Below are 5,000 nucleotides of genomic sequence, written 5' to 3' on the forward strand. Positions count from 1 at the left end.
TTGGGGCGCTTGTCCCCTTCCTCGACAAAACCCCGAAGGCCCGTCTCAGGACCACCTCGGCACCGACGGGGGCTCCGCCAGGCAGACGCATTCGCTCGTGCCCGAAAACGAGGCGCTCTCCCCGGTCGCCAGCCGGGGGAGGTTCGTTAGCATTGGGAATCTCGTTCGCACGCAACAGCACGGACACTCGCCGTTTACCCAGACCGACCGTTCGACAAGCATATGCCTGGGGTGCACTTTTTCCATAAAACCAGCCCGTCTTTTCCTGGAGGTCTCGTACTTCCAGAGCTCCGACGGGGGCGCAGTCTGGATTTTATATGCCCACCCAGAGCGAGTCTGAGTGGGACTCACGACGGTCTGATCAATGGTAGGGGGTGCTCTGTGTTTTGCACCACCACACTTGCCCTCTTCCATACAGCCCCGAAGGCCCGTTTTAGGACCGTCTTCCCTCCAGGTCGAGCTCCAGGGGGTGTCGGGCGAATCTGACTCTGGCCCAGGACGGGGCCACCCTCCCTGGGCTGGCCAGGGAGGTCTGAGACCATGGAGCTTTGGAACCACACCACGTCATTGGACTTAGTCGATTTTACTCAAATTTTTTGGCACCAGAGCCGGACCCCGCCACGCGCGCCGGGCTCGTGCCCAGGAAAGACGCACCCTGCCTGGGGTGCACTTTACATAAAACCGGCCTGTCTTTTCCTGGAGGTCTCGTACTTCCAGAGCTCCGACGGGGGGGGCGTAGTCTGGATTTTATATGCCCACCCAGAGCGAGTCTGAGTGGGACTCACGACGGTCTGATCAATGGTAGGGGGTGCTCTGTGTTTTGCACCACCACACTTGCCCTCTTCCATACAGCCCCGAAGGCCCGTTTTAGGACCGTCTTCCCTCCAGGTCGAGCTCCAGGGGGTGTCGGGCGAATCTGACTCTGGCCCAGGACGGGCCACCCTCCCTGGGCTGGCCAGGGAGGTCTGAGACCATGGAGCTTTGAACCCACGTCACGCCATTGGACTTAGTCGATTTTTCTCAATTTTTTTGGCACCAGAGCCGGACCCCGCCACGTGCGCCGGGCTCGTGCCCAGGAAAGATGCACCCTGCCTGGGGTGCACTTTTCAGAAAACCAGCCTGTCTTTTCCTGGAGGTCTCGTACTTCCAGAGCTCCGACGGGGCGTAGTCTGGATTTTATATGCCCACCCAGAGTGAGTCTGAGTGGGACTCACGACGGTCTGATCGCTGGTAGGGGTCCTCTGTGTTTGCCACCACCACGCTTCCCCCTCTCTCATACATCCCCGAAGGCCCGTTTTAGGACCGTCTTCGCTCCAGGCGGAGCTCCAGGGGTGGCGGGCAAATCTGAATCTGGCCCAGGACGGGCCACCCTCCCTGGGCTGGCCAGGGAGGTCTGAGGGCATGGAGCTTTGGAACCACACCACGTTATTGGACTCTGTCTATTTTTTCCCCCAAACTTTGGCACCAGAGCCGGACCACCACACCATGTGCGCTGGGCTCGTGCCCAGGAAAAGATGCACCCTGCCTGGGGTGCACTTTTCAGAAAACCAGCCTGTCTTTTCCTGGAGGTCTCGTAACTTCCAGAGCTCCAGCGCGGCGTAATCTGGATTTTTACATGCCCACCCAGAGTGACTCTGAGTGGGACTCACGACGGTCTGATCGCTGGTAGGGGGTCCTCTGTGTTTGCCACCACCACGCTTCCCCTCTCTCATACATCCCCGAAGGCCCGTTTTAGGACCGTCTTCGCTCCAGGCGGAGCTCCAGGGGTGGCGGGCGAATCTGAATCTGGCCCAGGACGGGCCACCCTCCCTGGGCTGGCCAGGGAGGTCTGAGGGCATGGAGGTTTGGAGCCACCGCACATTTTTTGTACTCTGTCGTTTTTCGAGATCTGGGCTTCAGAGTCGAGCCCAGGCTCCGTTTCAAGGTGGGCATTGGGCTTCGTTCTTGCCCAGGAGACCCGCACCCTGCCTGGGATGCACTTTTCAGAGAAACCGGGCCGCCTTTTCCTGGAGGTTCTCGTGTTTTTCAGAGCTCCACCACAGCAGAGATTGAATCCTCTTCCCCAGCCAGAGTGCACCCTCTCTGGCTTGGGTGAGTGCCTTGAGTGCCCTGGAGGTCCGAACCAACAGCACGTTTATGGACTTTGTCTATTTTTCCAAATTCGACTCCAGAGTCAAGCCGGCCAAGGGGCTCTCTGAAGGCCCCTCTCTCCCTCCCTCATCCTCTACAAGAGCCCCATGGTCCGTTTTAGGACCGTCTTCGCTCCAGGCGGAGCTCCAGGGGTGGCGGGGGAAATCTGAGTCTGGCCCAGGACGGGCCACCCTCCCTGGGCTGGCCAGGGAGGTCTGAGGGCATGGAGGTTTGGAGCCACCGCACCTTTTTGGACTCTGTCGTTTTTCGAGATCTGGACTTCAGAGTCGAGCCCAGGCTCCGTTTCAAGGTGGGCATCGGGCTTTATTCGTGCCCAGGAGACCCCGCACCCTGCCTGGGATGCACTTTTCAGAGAAATCGGGCCGTCTTTTCCTGGAGGTTTCGCGTTTTTTTTTTTTTTCAGAGCTCCACCACAGCAGAGATTGAATCTGCTTCCCCAGCCAGAGTGCACCCTCTCTGGCTTGGGTGAGTGCCTTGAGTGGCCAGGGCCAACATCACCCACGGGCATCGGGCTTTATTCGTGCCCATGAGACCCGCACCCTGCCTGGGATGCACTTTTCAGAGAAACCGGGCCGTCTTTTCCTGGAGGTTTCGCGTTTTTTTTTTTTCAGAGCTCCACCACAGCAGAGATTGAATCTGTTTCCCCAGCCAGAGTGCACCCTCTCTGGCTTGGGTGAGTGCCTTGAGTGGCCAGGGCCAACATCACCCACGGGCATCGGGCTTTATTCGTGCCCATGAGACCCGCACCCTGCCTGGGATGCACTTTTCAGAGAAACCGGGCCGTCTTTTCCTGGAGGTTTCGCGTTTTTCCAGAGCTCCACCACAGCAGAGATTGAATCTGCTTCCCCAGCCAGAGTGCACCCTCTCTGGCTTGGGTGAGTGCCTTGAGTGGCCAGGGCCAACATCACCCACGGGGCATCGGGCTTTATTCGTGCCCAGGAGACCCGCACCCTGCCTGGGATGCACTTTTCAGAGAAATCGGGCCGTCTTTTCCTGGAGGTTTCGCGTTTTTTCCAGAGCTCCACCACAGCAGAGATTGAATCTGCTTCCCCAGCCAGAGTGCACCCTCTCTGGCTTGGGTGAGTGCCTTGAGTGGCCAGGGCCAACATCACCCACGGGCATCGGGCTTTATTCGTGCCCATGAGACCCGCACCCTGCCTGGGATGCACTTTTCAGAGAAACCGGGCCGTCTTTTCCTGGAGGTTTGGCGTTTTTCCAGAGCTCCACCACAGCAGAGATTGAATCTGCTTCCCCAGCCAGAGTGCACCCTCTCTGGCTTGGGTGAGTGCCTTGAGTGGCCAGGGCCAACATCACCCACGGGGCATCGGGCTTTATTCGTGCCCAGGAGACCCGCACCCTGCCTGGGATGCAGATCGGTTTGTGTGAGTCCTGGTTGTGTGAGCGTTACCCTTCTACATCACCCCCAAGGCCCGTTTTAGGACCGTCTCGGCTCCGGGCGGACAGCCGGGGGGCGGGGGGCGAATCTGCCTCCGGCCCGGGTCGGAGCTCCCTCCCCGGGGCCGTGCGTGGAGACCCGTCGCGCCCGGAGCTCCCGTGCAACCCCACGTTTTGGACTTGGGTTTTGGAGCGAGCGAGCGGGGTCGAACCCCGGGGGCCGAGCCGCCACGGAGTCCCCGAGCCCCGGGGACGAAGCCCCGGGAGCGAGGTCCCTCCGTGGAGGCGCGAGCCCCCAGGGCCCGGCCGCCCGCCCGGGGAGGAGAGCGCACGCTCCCCTACCCCTCAGAACCCACGTGGCTGGTTGCAGCAGACCCTGTGCACCGGAGGTTCCTCCAGGAGCGCGGGGCTGGGTGCTCTAAGCCCAAGTCATACAGGCAACCATGCCTCCCCGGGACTCCCCCTGCGAGCGGCGGCTGTTTGAAGGACGGTAACCCCACCGCACGGGGCTTCAAACGACCGTAGCTCTCCGAAGGCGGCTCCGATCGACGCCAAATTTTTGTCGGCTGGAGAACGGGACGAGACCTTTCGAATGAGACCGCCCCCAGCCCCGTGGGCCCCCGGGGGCCCGAGATACGGGCCCCCAAAGCGCCCCGGAAGCGGAAAAACGCAAATATCTCGCCGAAAACTCGACGTGCCCGGCCGAGGCCGGGCTCATTCGAACCGTCTCGCCGAGCTGAACGCGTCCATATGCGTTTCGTCGTTTTTGGTCGAGTATTCGCGGAGATATCGGCCGAAAACCCTCGGCCGCGCTCTGAAATGGCGCCCGCCGATGACGTCACGATCCCGGGAGAAAATCGCCCGTATCTCCGCGACGCGAAGGCCCAGAGAGCTCAAATTTGGGTGGCGAGGTCCCACGGGGGCCCTCGCTCGAACCAGGGCGGCGGCGGGCCCCGGGGACGCCCCCTACCGGATCGCCGTTCGCCGGGACCCCCGACTTTGAACGGCTATAACTCGGGGACCCGGGCGAGTTGGACCTCGTGGGTGGGCTCTTTCGAAAGGCCCCGTCCGGCACTACGGTCGATTCGAGTTTGGGGAAGATTGGCCCGGGGGTTCGCGAGATATAAGCCAAAAACGCCGCGCCTTTGACCGGGCCTAACTCCCTGACCCCGAGGCCCCCGGGGACGCGGGTGGCCTCTTTGGATAGGGCCCCCCGAGGCCTACGGAAGACCCGAGTTTGAAATTTTTTCGCCCGGCCGTTTTCGAGATATCGGCGAAAAACGGAATCTTCCCGTCCGGTGGGTGGGTGGGTGTGGGTGTGGGTGTCTCCGGGGGGCGGGGGGACTTCCAGGACCCCGGGGGGGCCACCTGGCCGTGCCCGAGGACGGTGCACCTCCCTGGGTGTGCCGTCAGAGCCTCCGGGGCCCCGGAAGTCCCCGCCCACTGCACGTTTT

The sequence above is a fragment of the Pimephales promelas genome, chromosome 2 (assembly GCF_988280905.1).
Source record: "Pimephales promelas chromosome 2, fPimPro1.hap1.1, whole genome shotgun sequence".
NCBI lineage: Eukaryota > Metazoa > Chordata > Actinopteri > Cypriniformes > Leuciscidae > Pimephales > Pimephales promelas.